We start from the raw sequence: 21238 nt of genomic DNA, 5'->3' as shown, positions 1-21238 counted from the left end.
TTAAAAAAAAAAAAAAAGTTATGATCCTTATTCAATTATATCTTTGAACTATAAAAGGTTATTGAAAACTACGTCCAGAAGGCTATTTTCAATGCCCAAAGGCATTTTAACAACAGCCAACACTACGTGCCTCCCTACTATGAACTGTAGGTGCTGAGGATAGAGATTAAGACATCTTTGCACTCGTGGAGTTCAGTTCACTGAACAGACGTAATATAGTGCTCTAAATGCAGTTACAGAGTTGTGAACATACACAGGAGGGGGCCTCAACACAGGTGGATTGGTGGGGGGGACAAACCCAGATTCATTTTTTTAAGTCCAGTTTTTTAAATTCTCTATTAAATAAATAAAAATAAAATTATCTATTTAAATCACTGATCTAATTAAAAAACAACCAGTAACATCATCAACAACAAACGTCTTTAGATGACACTGAATGTGTCATAAAGTTTAGAATTTCCAAACAGTCGATCAAGGCCAGCTTCATAAACTTCTTTCAGATCCACAATGACTTGGCCCGAGCACTGCAATCCACAAACGTGCATGCAGCTCCAATTTGGTCCTTAAAGACACACAGTTATTGTTTAAGCCCACAATCACTAGTGTACTTCAGAATGGCCACCATAGGAGGGAATAGGACAAATAATGCATGATATTACACAACTGATCAGTTTTTAAATTATTTCCTTAAGTTAACACAGAGCCCATTCATCTGCTATGGCCTTCCCTATAGATAAAATTTGATGACAAGGTGTCGTATTTTAGAAAATAAAAGCTGGTCACGTTTTCTATACTTTTGCCTTTCTGCCTTGAACATCCATTGCCAGGTATGGTTGAATATGAGGTTAACATCAATCATAAAACCCCTCTTCTTCATGAAAACAGCCATGGAGTCACAGCATGACACAGACAAAAAAGAGCAAAGGCAAAAAATATTTTAGTTATTTTTCACTTTAAAGATTTCTGCGTCTTACGACAACACAGTAGTAGTTGTTGAATAAACAAAAGGTTCACAGACTGTTTCATCTTTTTGTAGTTCCTGATCAGTGCAGAGGCAGCAGTGGATGCGAACGCAGTCCCCATCTGCACACCTCTGCTGTGAGTTCTAACCAGTGTGGCTGAATAGGTGGGTAGCTCCCCTAAATTAGAGAAAGAAATCTTTCCAGTGATTCTTGGTTTAAAAATAAAGTCAAACTGCTAATGTTGTTTCCCTGGATTAGAATTCTCATTTCCTCTCTCGTCTACAATTCATAGCTGCCTGCCTTATCTCCCAGCAGCTTATTTCCTGTTCTCCAAGTCCTTCCAGTCAAGCTGGCAACGTCAGGACATCCCAGAGTGCTGAGAAACTACCAACCAGGGGCCCAGCCGCCCGCAGTACGTGGCGAGGTGTTCATCCTCTGCCCAGGCATTCTAAGGCAGAGCTCCCCTTCTCTTCTTAAAGGAAACGGGGCTCCAGTTTACTCTCGGCACAAAAGAACTCGGGCGTTGAGGGCACTAGCTGAAGGGCATGTTCTACTGAAAAGTCAGAAGATAAGCTAAATATTGACGCAGGTCTTTGATTATTCAAAAAAAATGCCAACCTGTCGCTCTCTCCAATGTTAGATGAACATTCTATCATTTTATAGTTATTGTTATGAATAAATATTTATTGAGGACTATTAAAGGTATAGAAATCTACATTAAAAATATAGGGCAGGTCTGCTGAAAGTCTATTTGGGATGAAATCTAATGCTCTAAGTAAGTCACCTCATTTCCTACACCCCATCTATTTTTAGGGAGAACAAACAAGTGTCAGTTAACCCATCTCAAAGATGTTCACCTTTTCAGGCAGAAATCTTTTAAATGGTGTTGGGAGACACAAATATAATTCTATTTTATAGAAATGTACAGGAAACCACCCCAGTGAATGACCAGTATCACCAATGCTTGGAAATATTTCCCTCAACCTAAAAAGAATGTAATTTGAATGAATGCTGAATACAAATAGCTCAAGTAATAAATCCCCGTGATTATCACCATTCAGTTTTTCTTACTCTATAATTTTGGTTAAGTGAAACAGAAATAAGTTCAACTGTGCCAGCTTAAGTTTAGATACATTTAATAAAACAAAATGAGTTTTAGAAATGATATGAATTTTATTTATTTTTATTTATTTATTTATTTTTAAAGATTTTATTTATTTATTTGACAGAGAGATAGTACAAGTAGGCAGAGAGGCAGGCAGAGGGAGAGGAGAAGCAGACTCCCCGCTGAGCAGGGAGCCTGATGCGGGGCTTGATCCCAGGACCCTGGGCTTAACCAACTGAGCCACCCAGGCGCCCCAGAAATGATATGAATTTTAGATACATTTAATCATTCTAACAAAGAACCAAAAGCATCTTGAAATGGAAGCTGGGAAAAAACTCAACAGGCATAGTGGTTTTCCAGACTGACGCCTGCCAGCACAAAGGGCCGGGAAGTGCTCTGGGGGCACGTGCAGGCTCTGGACCTGAGTCCTGGCCTTGCCATTCACCAGAGCAACTCGCTGACTGACTTGGGGTCCTCTTCTGCCCATGGGGCAACAGCAACACATCTTTCTAATGTGTGTGAGGAGTATGTTGAGAAAGGAACTTAGCACCGTTCCAGGCACACAGCTAACACCCAATCAGTGAGAACGCCATGTTATTCAAGTGTGAGCTAAATATTCCAGAATAGAGAGACTAGTTCAGCACAGCATTTACATGTATAGTTTCGTCTTCTTTGAGAGAAGATAAAGAGTTGGAAAGTCAGTCCCTCTTCCCAGGCCCACCTCCTGCTGCTTGCATTCCCCACCCAAGTCTGTACCTAAAAAATCACCACCACCACCACATACTTCCTGGCACCTTTGCCCGAAAATACATACCCCTCTGCCCGTTGACACTGGTGGTAACGCCTTCCCTGACATTCCCACTGCTCCCTCTTGCCACTTCCACAGTACCTTCCACACTGTTCACAACCTGCATTACTCCCTCAAACATCTCGGTTCCTCATCGCCCGAGAACTTCTTTGCTTCCACGTTCCTGGAGCCCAGCACTGTGCCAGGCACACAGTTGGCATTCCACAAATCTTTCTAAACGGAACTATTCCTGATTGATGACTGGCCACATTTCTGTACAATTTTATAATATTCTCTCTCAACAATAAGATGTTAAGATTATGTTCAAATGAGGGGGCGCCTGGGTGACTCAGTCAGTCAAGCATTTGCCTTCGGCTCAGGTCATAATCCCAGGGTCCTGGGATCGAGCTCCGTGTGGGGCTCCCTGCTCAGCAGGGAGTCTGCTTCTCCTTCTCCCCCCCCAACTCCTGCTCTCTCTCTCTCTCTCAAATAAATACAATCTTTTTTTAAAAATCAAGATTAGTTCAAATGAGATTTTTTTTTTTTTGGTACCAGCTTGTGACAAAATTCACATACAATTCACTTACTTAAAATGTACAATTTAATGGTTTTACTATAACTGCAGAGCTGTGCAACCAACACAATAAATTTTAGAACATCTTCATCAACCCCCCAATGCTTCCTTCCAGCCCTAGGCAATCACTAATTTTCCTTCTGTCTTTACTGATTTGCCTATTCTGGACATTTCATACAAATGGAATCATACAATATGTGGTCTTCTATGTCCGGCTTCTTTCACTCAGTATAATGTTTTCAAGGTTTATCCATGTTGTAAGCATATAACAGGACTTACTTCCTTTACATGGCCAAATAATATCCCATTGTGTGGATACATCACACTGTGTCCATCCACTCAGCTGATAAACATCGGGGTTGTTTCCATTGTTTGGATATTATGAATAATATTTCTATGAACATTTCTGTACAAGTCTTTGTACGGACACATGTTTTCCTTTTCTTGGGTATATGCCTGGGAGTGGAGTTGCTGGGTCAAATGATAATTCTATGTTTACCTTCTAGAGGAACTGTTTTCCAAAGTGGCTGCACCAACTTATATTCCCAGCACCACTGGGTGGTGAAGGTTCCAATTTCTTCACATTCTTTCCGATACTTGCTATCATATCTTTTTTAGTATAGCCATCCTAGTGGATGTGAAGTGGCTGTGATTTGCATTTTTCTGATGGCTAATGATGTTGAGCATCTTTTCAAGTGCTTATTGGGCATTTAAATATCTTTTCTGGAGAAATGTCTATTCAGATCCTTTGCCCCTTTTTAATTCAGTTGTCTTTTTTCTTACTGAGTGGGAGAAATTTTTCTTGTTAAGCCCACTGAAACACTGACCATATTTGAAAAAAAAAACCAAAACTTGAGCTTTTATTCCTATAATCTTATTTCTCTCACTTAAATGTCCACAAATCCATTCATGCATTCATCCAGTTCCAAGTTGTTGATGAAGAACTCCAAGAAGGAAATGGCCAGAGACAATAAAGGAATGAGGTCAGAGCCTAGAATCCAGGGACCACAGGGCCTCTGAATGGTTCTGACTGGGAATGCGCTGGCGGATGACTTTCTCGGACCCAGCTTCTCTAGGACACTGCGCAGGAAACTCACAGCTACACATTTCTTCCTGATGTTTTCCAAACCTTCTTGTTGGGAAATAACATATCTTCTTACTGGATAGAGTCTATATCATCAGGCAGGGCTGCATTACGAACAAAGAACTCTACCAGGTCTCCTGACAGAAATGCAGAATCACCATTCCCAGCCTGATCCACTCAGTGTCAGTAAGAGTCTCCCATGAAAGCAATATATAAAATGCTATGAACAGTCTGTAGAAAACCCAACATGCAGCCCCTTCATCTCCTGACCACTTTCAGCCACTGATTTGTACACACCTCAAAATCCAGTGGCAAGAATACTCTTGACAGTTCTAATTTCCTTTCTTTTCCATCCAATCTCAGCTGCCATCTCCTGAAGAGAAATTTTACTGGAAAGGACGTTCAATCATAAACACTCCTGACTGAGGTTTCAAAGCACCTTACCATAAGGAACTAGCATGTTTTCTCCAGCATCACTTCTCACTTACTCTCACAAAAGTGTACTTGGTTCGACAGTAGTTACTGGCTTTAGCCGATTTAGAGCTAACACAGCCATTCAGTCTCACAAGGAGGAAAGGGAGGTTAATGGGGTGAAGAGGCCTGCCTGAGGTCACACAGCAGGTTCCAGGTGGGTCAGGGTCCAGGCCAGAGCCACAGTCTCCTTGCCTATTCCGGGCACTTGTCTCCATTCCCAAGGTCAACCAGACTGGCCCGTAGCCACCTATCACTCAGCACCACATGGGTGCTGCTCACAGGGACACACACAGATGGAAGAGATGCCCCGCCCTCAAGGAGGACGTGACATAACGCTCGAAGAAGTTACCTCACTTTTTGTTTCTTATTAATAAGCATGTACTCTTGCTATCATACCCCTGAGATGCATACACTTCTGAAAAATAACTTTTATCAACAAGTTCTGTTCTGACAGAAGGAAACAAAAATCATATTAAGAAAAAATAAACTAAAATGTTAGCATTAGTGGATTACAATTTTTATCAGAACTTTTCTACATCTTCTGATTTTCCCACAATGAACATATTTCAGCTTTTCATACTCCCTTGACAGGAAATTTGAAAAATTTCTCTTAGCAGTAATAATGATAATCAATAGTTTGCATATTTTGTCTTTGTAAGTATCTTAAAAGGAGGTATTACCATTACTATAACCTTCCTATTTTATAGATTAAAAAGGTAGAGCTGAGAGAAGATACAAATCTCCCCAAACTTTTTTTTTAAGACTTTTTAAGAACTGGGCAATATTTATGACATATATAAAAGATTTTTTTTAAAATTCACCTCCTTAAAGTACTCTGCCCATTCAGCTTAGGAAAATACCAGCAGGACTATTTGAAAGACCCTGTGTGTTCTTCCTATACCTCAGGGTTCCTCCTCTAAGAAAAAAAAAAATGCTTTCGTGGGTAGTTCATGTTTTCAATTCACATGCATTTTTATATTTACATATTATATGAATGTATCCTCATTTAAATATTTTCTTTTTAAATGTTAAATATTACAGAAAAATTTTAACATACACCAAAGAAATACAACTGGGATAATAACCTTCCATGTGCCCATAATCCAGCTTTAAAACGAACATTTCTGCATATTTTTAAGCTTTAAAAAACTATGTGTTCTTTAACTCCGTGTCATGTTGTAAAGTTCATCCCCATGGACAGCTCTAACTCATTGATGTTCACTGTGTGAATCTACCACAATTTATTTATCCGTTCTCCTGCTGATAAACATTTAGGCTGCCTTCCTCTTCCTTCCTGCTTTTACTAACAGTGCTGCTTACGGACGTTCTGCTGCAAACCCCCCGTGCACGAGTGCCATTTGGGGTAACTGCACTAAAGGCATGTGCAGCTCTGCCCTTACAGACCTCACCAGGTTAGAGACCAGAACGCTTTACACCCTATCAGCACTTCACCTTGGCCCTATATCCTAACTATATGCGATGCCAGACTCTTAAATTTTTTCCAATCTGACAGGTGTAAAATGATTTATCTTGTTTCTGGTTTTTATTTATCTCCACAGATTTAGAGTCTCTCTGGCTTGGAAGGTCTTAGTTTCATGCTCTGATCAGACATACCAAGGTTTTTTCCTTCTCCCTGGTCTCCTCCACTGGGCTTAGGGTAAAGAATGACCGTTCCACGCCATGCCTCCACCGACTATACCTGCCTTCATGATTTCCTCGAAGAAGAAATCCGAGTCTTGGGGATCCAGGAGTCATTACGAGGCACCTACAACACACCCCACACAAGGCCTTGTGAGGGCTGCAGAGAGAGAAGGCACGGCCGTGCCCTTGAGAAGCACAGACTGCAGCCCCAGAAGAACGGGACAGATTAGGAAGGTGGCGGATTCCGGCTGGCCAAAAGATGTGATCAACTTAGGGTAGATTCACATAATTCCTGTGTCCTCCTCTTCATTCCTTTTTGGCAACTTGCTGCCTGCCTGTAGAACCCCCGAGATGGGAGGCCACTGTGAGGCTGTAGAAAGGCAGCTGAGGCTTTAGGTGGCTCTGAAAAGAGGCTGTAAAACCCAAACAGCTGAGCCCGCTAGAGCTAAGGTTGGGGCCTCTCCCCCACGGGCCCCGAGGTAAGCCTCGAAATTGGTGCAGGATATCCTTCAATGTGCAATCAAGTGTCACCGCCTCCGTGCCAATGTCTCCACGTCTGGTAGGCAGAACTAAGAGCTCCCTCCTGTGTGCTGCCTGGGCCCTCCACTGGTCTTCTCCAGCCCCTGTGCTCTCATCACTTCCCTGAGCCTCGGGGGAGGAGGCAGCCTCCTCTCTCTGACACAGCCCAGACTCAGTACCCTTTCCTGATGGAGCAGGGGACAGGAAGAGTACTCCCGCTGTGGGGAGAGCATCCACTGTGAGGGAGTTCCATGCTGTCTGGAAAGGGGAGGTTTTGTTGTGGGAAAAGGAGGAATAATAGCTAGCTGCCACTTACTAGGGTGCCTTCCTCATTCCTCAATAAACCTCTCTACTTGGCATCTTTAGTTCGAGCCTGAGAAAGGGATTCTTGTGCACTTAATGGTTTACTGTGGTTTCTCCTCAGTGCTCGCAGGAAGGGGTGTTGGTTAGGGACCAGCTGACTCACCCTGATCCCAGGAGAGCTCGAGGGTGCACCCCAGGTGGTCCCGCTTTGAGGCAAGGGGCAGCCTCTGTGCTCCCCTGGGTGTCAGTCCCTGGCTGCTGGCTGCTGGCTGGGAATGGGGGGGAGGGCAGTGTGAGCCATAGCAGCCAGCACTCAGAGCGCCCACTACCTGTGGTTTCCAGCACTCTTCTCAGCCTTCTCTCTGCTAGCTCGTCCTCCTCCATCCTCTGCTGGGGAGCGCCAGGACTCAGTCACAACACTTCTCTCTTCATCCTACCTGATTTCCTAGTGATCTAGTCTCATCTTGAAATCTAAACATGGATGACCTCCAAATTCTTCCCTTCAATCCCTTACTCCACATCCTAGCCAAGATCTCCACTTGGATGCCTAACAGACAACACACACTTAGCACATCCCCAGCAGTTCTCTGGACTGACTTTCCTGTAAGGCTGCTCCTCCTCAGTGCTCTCCTCTCACATGAAGGACCCCATCTGCTGCATGAGTCATACACAGCAAAGGAGACTCCCCTCCCTGCCCCCCAGGGTCATCAGCTGGGATGGGGGTGCGGGGGTGGGGGAGAGGTGTCTGAGCAGAGACGCGGTGCTGATCCCCAGGCTCAGGCAAGGCTTCACACAGTGCTCACGTCCCCTCTGTGGTGGTGAAATAATAAACTGAAGAAAAACAGCCAGTGCAAAAGAGATCACTCTTAAAGCTTGATCTTTACCACCCCAGTTCTGTTTTAACAGTGGTACTAGGTCCTACATGTTTTTTAGATATGAGTTTAATGCTCATAAAAAAAGAACTCCCTTGCCTAACTAGAAACTAGAGAAGAAACTCAAAGAAAGGAATTGTAAATGCATCTGAAGACACTGATGCACTGTATAAATATGAGCTCTTAAAGTTACTGCCAAAGGGTAAACAACTTTTTAGATTTCTAAATAAACTTTAAATTTTAGAAGAGTTTTAGATTTACAGAATAATCACAAAGATAGTACAAAGAAAGTCATTAGAAAAAGCGTATGTCCCACATCTAGTCCCCAATTATTAACATGCCGCATTAGTATAGTGTGTTTGTCACTATTCATCGACCAACATGGATATATTATTACAGACTGAAGTTTATACTTGAATATATTCAACTTTCATTAGTTTTAGTCTAGTGTCCTTCACCTATTCCTGGATCCTATCCAGAATACTGCATTTCATTGCCATGTCTCCTTAGGCTCCTCTTGACTATGACAGTTTTTCTGACTTTCCTTGTTTTTTATGACCTTGACAGTTTTTAAGGAGGGCTCATGAGGTATTTTGTTAAATACCCCTCAACTGAGATTTGTCTGATGTTTTCCCATTCTAGGCTGAAGGTAAGGGTTTAGGAAGGATGACCATGGAGGTGAAGTGCCCTTCCCATCACATCACATCATTGGGTATATACTCTCAATATGACTTATCAATGTTGATATTAACTTTATTCACCTGCTGGAAGCAGCATTTGTCAGGTCTCTTCACTGTCAAGTTACTCTTTCTTCTCCCTTTCCACACTGTACTCTTTGGAAGGGAGTGACCACAGACAGCCTACACTTAAGGAGTAGTGAATTATGCTCCACCTCCTTGAGGGAGAGGTATTTACATAAATTATTTATAACTCCTCTGCCTGGGAGATTTGCCTATTCTTCTCCATTTGTTTAGTTATTTTATCAGCATGGACACACGGATATTTACTTTATAGTTTGGGGTATAATCCGATACTATTCGTTTATTTCGTTGCTCAAATTTTTCCAGCTTTGGCCACTGGGAGCTCTTTCAGTTGGCTCCCATGTCCCTTTGACATATCCCCATCATTGTATGCATTTATTTTTTGTTTTTTGAGCATCACCTTACTTTCTGACACTACATGATGCTCCAGATTCATCATGTATATTTCCTGTTCCAGTTCCTGAATTACACATTTCTCCATGGAGTGTGGTTCCTTTTATTAGAAAATGGTATGAGAAACCAAGATCTGAGTGCTAGGCCCAAGAAACCAAGATCTAGGTGTGCTCACTCTTGCTAGAATGGGTAAATAGCTTTTGATTAAAAAAAAAAAAAAACAAAACCAACCAACAACAACATGTTACATCTAGTTATTCCAGAAGGCAAGGCAAATATCAAAAGGCCTCGAGAACTTGGGGCATCTGGGTGGCTCAGTCGGTTAAGTGTCCAATTCTTCCTTTTGGTTCAGGTTATGATCTCAGGGATGTGGGATCAAGCCCTGCATCGGGCTCCGTTCTGGGTGTGTAGCCTACTTAGGATTCTCTCTCTCTCTCTCTCCCCCCGCAAAAAAAAAAAAAAAAAAAGACAAAAGTCCTCTAGAACCAACCTGAAGGGGTTTCCACTGACCAAGGATGGGACAATTTGAGCATCAAAAAGAATTAGTACAAGGCATTGAAACAAGTATGCTAAAATTCATGTATGCTAAAACACATCATGTGTTCATGATGATCTCAAAAAACAAAACAAAACAAAACAATTCTGTTAACCTTTGAAGAATGGTATAAAATGTATTACTCTGAAAACTGGTAAGCAAAGGGGAAAAAAACAAATCTACATTTAGCCTGCCATTACTTCCAAACAGTGCCCCATAACAAATGAATAGTTGACAAGGCAAAATTTTTCTTGGCGTAAGTATGCTAGTTAATAAACAAAGAAGAAATGACAAAAGTAAGATATCACCATTTTGCAAGTACTAATGAAATAATGGCTCTAGGCAATGACTGTCAATGTTGCTAAAATCATTAGGTGGAAGGCTGATAGGACTATAGTATGATCCAAATGACGACCCTTAACAAACTGATCAATTTTAACATCACAAAAAGGCAGATAATCATATATTATATACCTCCTGATGGTGTGCATGACATTCCCCATAAATTAGTACCAAAAAAAAAAAAAAATCAAACTTGGAAGTTTCTAGACCTACACAACTAGTTTACGAAAAATACAGAACACACAAAAAACGTATCAAACAACCTCCTGGGGGGCTGTCATTAGAAAAATCCATTTATCCTATAAAATTTCTCATGTTCTGGGTTTTCCTAATCCAAGGAAAACAATAAAGAGATGAGGAATCTATAGATTAAAAGATTTTTTAAAAGCATATTAATCTAATGCACGTAATGGATATTGTTTGGATCTGACTCTTACAATTCAAAAATAAGAACAACCCAATCTTTTCTAAAAGGTACAAAAGTTGAGGCGCCTGGGTGGCTCAGTAGGTTAAGCATCTGACTCTTAAGCTCAGGTCTTAACCTCAGGGTTGTGAGTTCAAGCCCCACATTGGGCTCCATGCTGGGCAAAGAGCCTACTTAAATTTAAAAAAAAAAAAAAAGGTACAAGAGTTGAACTGAAGAAAATATACAAATGGCATATGAAAAGATACTCAACATCATTAATCACTAGGAAATGCTAACTTAAAAGCACAGTGAGACAACTCTACAACTACTAGAATGCCTAACATTAACTTCTGAGAACACTTAGCACTTGTGTATTCAAATCCCAGCTTTTCTTAGTTGATCCTTGTATTCTTCTGATATAAACAAAGGAAATATAATACCTGTTTTCCTGGTGTAATTTTTTTTTAAAGATTTTATTTATTTATTTGAGAGAAAGAGCACTCACAAATGGGGAGAAAGGGGGCGGGGAGGGACAAGCAGACTCTGCGCAGAGCCCGCATGGGGCTCGATCCCAGGATTGAGATCATGACCTGAGCCAAAATCAAGAATCAGACGCTCAACCAACTTAGCCACCCAGGCGCCTGCCCCTCCACCCCCCTCGGGTGTAAATTTCCTAAGTATTAAGTCAGATCCAGTAGTGTCTTCCAGTAGAAACGCTATGGTCTTGGACTTTCTCCTGTTGGTAACAGAAAGCTACTTAAGGCTGTTATTCTTTTTAAAATATGTATACTTTATACAGATATCAGATAGTTGTGATACATATTATACAAAGAGTACTAAGAGCATTCTTTTTGAGGCTTAAGGCTGTATTTTATTATGTATCCGTTCAATCCTATAATAACATGCTAGGCAGTGCATCTCAACAAGGGAATGGAGAATATACCAGAATCATAAGATTTAGGGGCAGGGGAGGCAAATGGGGGGCATGTGAAAAAGCATATCAAGTATAATTGCTTTGATTTGCTTTTTAAAAATGTATTACTGAAACATAATACATATACTTTAATAGATTTTTAGTCATTTCCTTTTAAAGTTCAAATAATATTAAAGGAGGATGTAAGAGTTTTATCCAAAAAAGACATGAGTTTTAAGAAAAGCTGGTTATCATATGGAACTAAGTGTTACATGGGATGCCTGGGTGGCTCAGTTGGTTAAAGGTTAAGCGTCTGCCTTAGGCCCAGGTCATGACCCCAGGAACCTGGGATTGAGTCCTGTCCCCCCCCAATTGTCCCCCCCACAATCAGGCTCCCTGCTCAGCAGGGAACCTGCTTCTCCCTCTCCCTCTGCCTCTTCCCCTGCTTGTGCTCTCTTTCTCTGACAAATAAATAAAATCTAAAAAAAAAAGAACTAAGCATTACTTGTAAAACAGTAATTTACACACCCATACAAAGCTCAAAACTAGTGTCACATGCACCAATTTCAATTAAAACACTGTATCACTAGGGGCGCCTGGGTGGCTCAGTCGGTTAGGCGTCTGCCTTCGGCTCAGGTCATGATCCCGGGGTCCTGGGATCGAGCCCCACGTCGGGCTCCCTGCTCGGCGGGGAGTCTGCTTCTCCTTCTGCCTCTGCCCCTCCCCCCACTCATGCTCTTTCACTCTCTCTCAAATAAATAAAATTAAAACAAAACAAAACAAAACAAACACTGTATCACTATTTCCTTTTACTCATATTTATTACTTCCCAAAAAACAACTGTGAAACAATCCCATTGCATACCTTGGAATTAATTCCTCAATAAGTAACACACTTTCAGTTGGTGAGATAGTGTTTGAAAAAAATTGAAAAGGAAAAGAGCGTGCTAAAATAAATTCTAATAGGTGTAGTGTTGTCTGTGATTTTAAATTAGTATTCTGAATAAAAAGCATTAATCCCATAAAAAATAGCAAGTCATTAATATCTTAAAGTCATTATTGTCTATTAGCAAATGATACTCCCCACTCATTGCATTTAGATTTGGTTCTAATTTGTAGCAGGGAGCCCAACTCAAATCAAGATCTTTACACAGACCTGGACTAGACATATGCAATGTTAATTTAAGCCAACAAATCTGTTAGTTTCCACAGTATAACTCATACATTTTATTTATTCTTGAATTTCTTTAAAATTCTTCTCAGTCTCTATAATAAATACAGAAAAGCATGAACTAAATTGTCAACCCACCATATTCACTGAGTTTCAAGACATGCCAGAAAGCATCATCTGTTCTTTTCAACATACCTTGTGTTATCTAAGTTCCTGCTAAATCATATTATAATTCAAAATGTTCCATTCTAAAACAAGGAAGTGAACATCCTATACTTGGAGGAAATTGATTGAATACAAAAGGATCTGATTCTCAAAAGGACCCCATGGAATGGGACCTGGAGCAGGCATTATCCTCACTTTGCCAAAAAAGGAAACTGAGGTTCGGAGAGATGAACTGGCCTAAAGTACCCAATCAGCAAGGAGCAAAGCACGGGCCAGGAACCAGGTATTTCCATTCCTGGCCCAGTGTTGTCTCCCTTTTCTAAAAATAAAGGAAGGCAGAATCATTTGACAATCCTGTTACTTGGGAACACCTATTCATCCTGGGAAAATGACTGTGAGGAATGCTCAAATTGTTTAAATTAGAAAGCTGAAATTTCTGGTCTAGAACTTTTGATCATCCAAAATGAGCTATAAAAATGTTCTGAGAGGGCGCCTGGGTGGCTCAGATGGTTAAGTGTCTGCCTTTGGCTCAGGTCATGATCCCAGGGTCCTGGGATCGAGTCCTGCATCGGGCTCCCTGCTCCTTGGGAGCCTGCTTCTCCCTCTGCCTCTCTCTCTCTGTCTCTCATGAATAAATAAATAAAATCTTAAAAAAAAAAAAATGTTCTGAGAAAACCAGAAAAAACCTCAGGGCAGAACTAGGAGATGTCAGCACAAATTAAAGCAATGTTTACTATGAAAGAGAACTTCCTCACAAGGAGTGCTGTCCCTTAATGGGAGGGGCTGTCTCCTACAATCAGCAACGCCTGTGGAACAATTGGACTGATCCATGCTATTGCCAACAATAAAGACAAGATGCACTTTGAATCTGGATCAACCCTGAAAAATTCCTCAAGGAGTCTGTGTCAATGAGTCCTGAAGAACGAGCCAGATACCTAGAGAACTATGACGCTATTCGAGTCACTCATGAGACCAGTGCCCATGAAGGTCAGACTGAGGCACCAAGTGTAGATGAAAAAGTAGATCTTCATTTTATTGCATTAGTTCATGTAGATGGGCATCTCTATGAAGTAGATGGATGGAAACCGTTTCCAATTAACCATGGGGAAACTAGTGATGCCCATTATTAGAGGATGCCATAGAAATTTGTAAGAAGTTTATGGAACGTGACCCTGAGGAATCGAGATTCAACGCCATTGCTCCATCTGCAGCATAGCTTGTCAGTGATGGAAACACCAAATACTGTATGATTTGCAACAAAAATTAAATTTCTGCTGCCATACACTAACTCAAAAATTTTGATATTTTCATTAACTTGACTGCTTAAACTTTATGTGAATTTTTAAAAAAAGGAACCAGGAACCAGGACACACTGGATAGGGTTGAAGCAGAGGCCTGACAGCACTGCCAAGGATGCCTGGAGGCAGCTCACCTACCTGGCGGGGTTTGGTGGATTAAGAACTGGAGGACTTGCGTGTCACCACCCAACTCTAAGACCACAAATCAACATTAACTGTGCTCTTGACATCAGTAATGGTATGGCCTCAAAAAAAAAAAAAACCTCTTAAACATGCCCAACCTCCACTAAATTTGCTAAAGAGAAATTCAATGATTTCTTAAAAATATTTTATTTCTTTACTTAAGAGAGGGAGAGAGAGTGTGTGTGCACATGGGCCAGAGGGGAGGGGAACAGAGGGAGAGGGAGAAGCAGGCTCCTAGCTGAACAAGGAGCCCAACTCGGGGCTCAATCCCAGGACCCCGATATCAGACCTGAGCCGAAGGCAGATGCTTAACCGACTGCGCCACCCAGGCACCCCAAGGGAAACTCAATTATTAAAGTTAAATTCAATTAACTTGGCTACTTTGATTAAAAATTTATATTTTAAATATTATAATAATCTTGTCAACCAGGTGTATACTGTAGTCATCATTTACATTTAATCTACTACATTAATTTTCAAGATGTTCAATTCTCAGAGCAGTTAAGACAGCAGGATTTTCAACATCCTGATTTTTAAAATCCCTCCCTTTTAGCCGAGCGCATCTAGCATTTGGTCAGGAAATGGCACTGCCCCAAACACACTGCTGCCGCCTTTGATCCGTAGCCAAATTTGCTTGGCTAGCAGCTGAAGATAGAACCTGGGCTCATCTCTGACAGCTGAACTATCAACGCAGCCCCAAGCATGCCGCTCAAGTCCAAGTGAGCACAGCAAAGCCAGAAGAGAGAACCTGTTCTCAGCTGACGACAGAAACTCTGAGTGCTTGTCTGTGCTTTAACACTCTGCTTCTTCATTGTTTGAAATATCAAGATGGCCTAGATAACTTCTAAGGAATCTTCTAGATCTAATATTTCGATACATTAGGTTCTATTTGGTCAAGTACTAAACAAATATAACATACCTGTTTCTAAGTGCAATATCCTGCAACTCTTAAATATTCACCATCTAAGAAAAAAATCTAGCACACAGATCATGGCATACACCTGACAGGAGGTGGGTGAAGAGGTAATGGAGGAGGGGAGAGCTCAGTGAATACTGGAGTAGTATTTCAATTCAAAGTTGGTATGTTACTTGTTAAATAATTAGTTCAGGAGTTACATATAAATTGAGTTTCTAAGCATCGTATCACATTGACTGGGATGGTTAATTTTATGTGTCAAATTGATGGGGCCCCTTTGGATTTCAGAAGCAACATATTCTTCATTTGGGTGTGATACTCTGGACTATTTACCTAGTGACCCAAAAACCTGCTAATTTTGAGTGGGGCCCAGAACAAGAGAAGGCTTCCCAGCAGGTCCAGGCTGCCATGCAGGCTGCTTTGCTCTCACGCTGGGGCCGTCAGATCCAGTGCAGCCAATGGCACCTGGAATGTCCGAGCAGACAGGGATGCCGTCTGGAGCCTTCGGCAGGGCTGAGAGATGAAGTGAGCCCTTAGGATTTGGGAGCCAAGCCTTGCTATCCCCACCCAGATAACGACTCCCCTTGTGAGAAACAGCTCTTGTTTGCTACTGGGCCTCAGGAGAGACTAAACGCTTACCCATGGGCCCCCAAGTTACGGCGAGACCTGAGCTGCCCCTCGTGAACTGGGTGCCATCTGACCCATCGGGCCATGAAGTCGGGGATGCACGGCAGCACTCCATCATCAAACGGAAGTGGTACATACGTGATCAGGCCCGAGCAGGCCCCATAGGCCCAAACGCCCACGGTCCCCACTCTTGCTACACCGTCTTCTCTCTCCCAGCCTGACCTATGGCTGCTTGGGGAGCTGTCGAAGATCAGCTGACAGAGGGAGAAGACTCAGGCCTGGGTTACAGGTGGTTCTGCACGGGATGTAGATGCCACCCGAAAGCAGACGGCTGCAGCACCACAGCCCCTCCCCGGGACATGCCTGAAGGACACGGTCGAGGGACATCCTCCCCGTGGGCAGAACGTCGAGCAGTGCGCCCGGCTGTTCATGTTGCTCGGAAGAAGAAATGGCCTCCTGGGCGGATATCTATCCATTCTTGGGCTGTGGCCATGCTTTGGCGGATAGATGGTCAGATACCTGAAAGGAACAGGACTGGACAACTGGTGAGAAAGAAATTTGGGGGAGAGGAATGTGGACAGACCTGTCCTCAAAAAAGTGAAGATCTCGGTGTCCCAAAAATGCCCACCAAAGGTGACCTCCGCGGAAGAGGATTTTAATAATCAAGTGGATAGGATGGCCCGTTCTGTGGACACCAGTCAGCCTCTTTCCCCAGTCGCCCCTGTCATGTCCCAGTGGGCTCACGAACAAAGTGCCACGGCAGCAGGGATGGAGCTTATGCGTGGGCTCAGCAGTGGGCACTTTGCTCACCAAGGCTGACCCAGCAGCAGAGACTAACGCAGAGCCCCAGTACTGTGCCATTACCGTAGGGAGATCTGCCAGCTACCTGCCTGCTGCCATCTTGGAAGAGGAAGCATTTTGGTTTTATTGAAACAGACATTCTGGATATGGATTTGTCTTCCCTGCATACGATGCTTGAGCAAAAACTACCAACCACGGATTTGTAGAAGGCCTTATCCACCACCACCGTATTCCACTTTGCACTGCTTCTGATCAAGAAACTCACTTCACAGTAAAAAGAGTATGGCAGTGGGCCCGTAATTATGGAATTTACTGATCTTACCATGTTCCCCACCACCCTGAAGCAGCCAGTCTGACAGATAGTGAAATGGCCTTTTGAAGACTCAGTTACAGTGCCAGCTAGGTGGCCCTACCTTGCAGGGCTGGGACAAGGTTCCTTAAGAGGTTGAATATGCTCTGAATCAGTGTCTAAGGCATGGTGCCGTCTCTCCCCCACAGCCAGGACTCACAGGCCCAGGAATCGAGGGGTAGAAATGATAGTGGCACCACACACCATTACCCCTGCTGGGTCACATCAGCAGAATATCGCTTCCTATCTCCACGACCTCACGTTCTGCTGGTTCCAAAGAGAGGAATACTTCCACCAGGAAACACAACAAGGATCCCATTAAACCGGACGGTTAAGACTGCCACCCAGCCAGTTTGGGCTCCTTGTGCCCAGGAATCAACAGGGACAGAGGGAAGCTCCCGCGCCGGCTGGGGGACTGATTCTGACTAGCAGGGGAGAGTGGGCTGTGCTCCACAGTGGAGGGCAGGAAGGACGTGTCCTACGGGCTGACCCTGGAGAACCATGACTAATGCACAGCCGAACATGAGAATCACTAACACACTTTGTTCTAAATTTCTGACTGCTCCCCATCTGGCTCAATATTTACGCTTTAAGTTAAAATACCTTAAAATTTTTGTCAAATATTTATTATAACTTTCCCCTTTCATCTTTTTTTCCCTAACTATGAAAGTAGTCAATATACACTAAGAAAAATTCAGACGTTACAAAAAAAAAAAAAAAAGAAAGAAAATAGCAAATGCCTTGAAATTTGGTACTTCCAAAACAACTATCTTAAGTATTTGGCACATTCTTCCAGATTCATATTTTCTGCTCCCCACTGAACGGACATACACGACACCTTAATCCAAATAAATGTGCATTCATCCTCCTCTAAGTGCTAAGTTCCTTGCATCCCCTCCCAGTGACTGCATTCCCTGTCAACCTCTTTGCACACATTAATAAGTTCTCAAATGATTTCACATTCCTGTATTTTGTATTTAAGCCAACCCACAAACTCATGGGCAGAGAGACCACTCTCCCCCCACTGCTCCCCACATCACAGGACCCTGGTGCTAGGGAGAAGTAGCTCCCTTAATAAAAGTTCTTGTTAACCAACTAGGACATCCTGGAGGAAACTGACAGGAGCCCTCCCTCAGTGATACCACTGAGTGACCTTCAACAGAGTCCTTGGCAGCTTTCCTAAAGGGCCGTCTCAACCGAGAGTTCCTCAGGGCTCCTGGAACTGGCACAGCCTCCAGTCAGACGAGGGACCCCGAGGGAGAGCTCCCCAGCTTTCTCAGCTGGCAGCAGCATGAAGGCCAGAGCCAGCTGGTACTGACCGCCGTCGGGGGCGCAGAGGCGACAGCATACACAGAGGACCAACTTCCATGTGCCAGCTAGAGCTGACCTGACCTCCTACAGGAAGCTTTTCTCGCCCAGGTGCTCCGTGCCCCACGTCGCAGCTACCCCCCTCCACTTCAGCCGAGTTCCCACGGGCACCACGCTGTGCTGTGACCGTGGGTGCGACCGGGGCCGGAGCAGTCCCTCCCCCATGGGCAGTGCTCAGCAGTTTAAAAGCAACTGAAGTGGAAAAGACAGTGAGTGCACGACGGAGTCACGGATCGGTTTTTTTCTTTTACTCCGTGGGCAGAGAGTGTCGACCATGGTTACTGTTACAAAATTACTTGTAGCACAAAAATTGAGGATAATAAAGCATGGATGCCTGTGAGAAAATAGGAATGACGATGGGGTAGTTCTGCACAGGAAGTCGTGGTCATCAAAATTAACTGAAATTTCTTTCACCTCCCAGTTAAAGAGGTGGGGGTGGGGGAAGACTTCAGCATTTCCAGTATTATTGTTGGATTCTCCTTGATGCCTTAAAAACAACATTCCAGGTTGTTGTTTTTTTTTCAGTTTTTTAAAGGCATGGTTATTAAGAAGATAATGCCATATGGAAGACATGAATCATCTACAGGAGGTCAACTCAGAACTAAGTTTTTGATGATGTTTGTGCTTCTGAAGCTCAAAGTAGCTCAAAAGAATTTTATTTAACTTGTCCTCATAATATCCATGGGAACCTTCATAACTTTGTCGTAAGTCAGAGAGCATTTTGCATAGAAGACAAAATACACAGAAGTTTTATCTAAGACCTTTCCCTGATTTCTGCAGAATCTTAGTGCCACACTAAGATTCTGGCTCCTAAACATCAGTCCAGAATACCACATTGCTTTTGAGTGATTAATTTCAACCACAATGAGATGCAGATTGAGACTGAGGCACATTTACAAAAACCAGACGGTTACTCAGAATTATAAAGAAGTTGTGTACATCTGAAAAGATATGACAAATAAAAAAACAGAGCGTGGAGGTGTAATCCCCACCTCCTCGGGCATTTCCAACATACAGTATAAGTTAGAAAACAAGCACTTGAAATGACATACCTGGGAAGGCCTGGCTCAGGCAAGCTACAGACGGAGGATGAGGATGAGCCATTCAGTCACTGAGAGCTGTCCCTCTGCGGGATGCTGGGAAGGCCGCGCCCACACCCTAGGCCAGGGTTTCACTCCACAGGGGCGCTTCCCAATGAAAAAGGCCCCACACAGCTCCATCTCTTGTCACTCACCACTGTCTGACATTTGCCTTTTATCTCTCAGGACACTTTACACTTACAACCCAGGACAAGGTCAACAGATAAAATAGTGCAGGCACACACACTCACTACGCTTTATGCAATACTTGTTCATTTCCAGGAAAAACTGGTCAACCTGCAACTACCTGTAGCTTTTCTCAATCCAGAGGCCTTACTGAGGCCTTCTATACACAGCCGAGAACACCGTATTGTTCCATCATGGTTCTGTGTGAAGAACTGAAATGTCATCATTCTTTTTAAGTTATACAATATACAGAAATACACAAAATAAATACGAACTATGAGGGAAAAAACCCAGCTACGCTTCGTATCAAATTCAAGCATGAGTCTTTCTTATTTCGAAAGGCTAGGAACAAAATTCTGCATTGCCAAAACTATTACCAGGATGATGTAAGTCATTTCCAATGCAATTCTTTACAAGTACTGGGTTGGTGATACCACAGAATTAATATGCAAGTGATACTGGCTATACCCAATTAAACTGTGTAAGAGAGGGGTGCCTGGATGGCTCAGTCAGTGAATCGACCGACTCTTGATTTCGGCTCAGGTCATGATCTCAGGGTCCTGGGACCCAGCCCTGTGTCAGGCTCCACACTCAGCAGGGAGTCTGCTTGAGGGTTCTCTCCCTCCCTCTGCCCATCCCCCCTTCCCCCCACTCGTGTTCTTTCTCTCTCAAATAAATACATAAATCTTAAAAAACAAAATGTATAAGAGGTACTAGAGGAACCTAAGTGACTTCTTACGTTTACGGAGCATTCACCCTATGCCAGACACCATGCTGGAACCAGAGAGATAGCTAAGTATGGCACTGGGCTCAAAAGCAGGTAAGTAATTACTCAACAGTGAGCGCTGCACACGATGCTAGGAATATGTGCAGAGAGCTCCAGGAGCAGCGCACAGAGAAAAGGTGGCGAGGCTTCCTTAGTCACATGCCTTTTCATGGAAGGCATTTTTAGCCGTCTCCAAACACCCGGAGCCAAGAGAACTTCAGTACTCCCTGCTGAAACCCGAATTGTCTAGAATTCCTTAAACAAGCAAGAGACTTCCCTTCTGCCCAGCACTCCCTTTTAGAGTGAAAACTGGAATGGGCTTGTTAAGAGCTGCAAACAAAACATTTTTACACATTCCCTAACATATTTAACACTTAGGATTCCCCCCTTAAAATACGTCTTAGTGTTAAATTTCCTTTGTTATGTGCTTGAGTAGTGTAACTTAACATTGGTTCCTGGTCAATAATATGAATTACCTGAAATATACTTTGAATTCTTTTTTAACTTAAATTCCGTCTTAGCAACTCTATATTTGCATTTAGTTATGTGTTAATATTTATTAAAGCTTCACTTTTTTCCAATATTCCAGACATATCTGTAGTCTGTTGACAGATGTGAACATAAATTCCTTTTGAAGGGAATTATCAAAGGCAGCTTGG

At 42.9% G+C, this 21238-nt stretch overlaps 1 protein-coding gene and 1 pseudogene across 3 annotated transcripts in view; one reads left to right on the top strand and one right to left on the bottom strand.

Annotated features, from left to right (window-relative positions):
* LOC118001793 (tubby-related protein 4) overlaps nt 1-21238 on the bottom strand; it is a 238822-nt gene that overhangs the window by 86715 nt on the left and 130869 nt on the right. The gene's annotated exons all lie outside the window — the stretch shown is intronic.
* Nucleotides 11477-14222, top strand: LOC118001798 (annotated as a pseudogene).

Source organism: Mirounga leonina, unplaced genomic scaffold (genome assembly GCF_011800145.1).
Source record: "Mirounga leonina isolate KUSES-001 unplaced genomic scaffold, KU_Mleo_1.0 Mir_54, whole genome shotgun sequence".
Classification (NCBI taxonomy): Eukaryota; Metazoa; Chordata; class Mammalia; order Carnivora; family Phocidae; genus Mirounga; species Mirounga leonina.
Note: the sequence above shows the minus strand (reverse complement) of the source record. Positions and strands in the feature narration are given on the sequence as shown.